We start from the raw sequence: 684 nt of genomic DNA, 5'->3' as shown, positions 1-684 counted from the left end.
CGGCATAGAAACGCATATACGTTGCAGACGAGAAAATACGATAAGGGTGAAAGGGACCTTAATATTACATTACAAACTGACCCTTAAAGTTCCCAGACGCGGATACCGGAGAGAAGGTGGACCGTCTGGGAGATGCAGGTCAGCTCCTGCAACGAAGCCGTTGCTACGAGCATAAATATTTTAGAGTATTTTTTTTTTCAACGGCATCCTTGAATATATTTAAGATTTAGTGCATTTGCAGTGATATCGATCTGTCTCTAAAATGTCGATGTATATTCAAAGGGCAAAGAATTTTACGCTCGTAGACCATCAAGGCTTTTTAAAAATGGAACTCGGTAACTCGATTGCAAATCTCGAAATCACGCTAATCTGACTTCTATCACGCTAGGTCGTAAGGCTCACATAAATTAGTTAGCAGGTGGAGGTGGGTGACTAGATGGTGAAGCCAAATAATTCTCTTTGGCCGTAAGTTTGATGATTTGTCTTCAATGAGCTTAATAGGGAAAGAAAATTGAAGATTGGACCGTTCTTCGGGAAAGTTTTGAGCAATGAGAAGAAATGGAGGGAAATGGAAGCTGTGTTCGAATCGGTTTGTGATTCACCTTTTCGAACACGGCTTTGTGTGATTGTTATGTGTATTTGTTTGTGTGCTTTTGGTGTTTGTGTGTGCTTTGTTATGTGGTG

The sequence above is a fragment of the Penaeus monodon genome, chromosome 34, assembly GCF_015228065.2.
Source record: "Penaeus monodon isolate SGIC_2016 chromosome 34, NSTDA_Pmon_1, whole genome shotgun sequence".
Lineage (NCBI taxonomy): Eukaryota > Metazoa > Arthropoda > Malacostraca > Decapoda > Penaeidae > Penaeus > Penaeus monodon.
Note: the sequence above shows the minus strand (reverse complement) of the source record.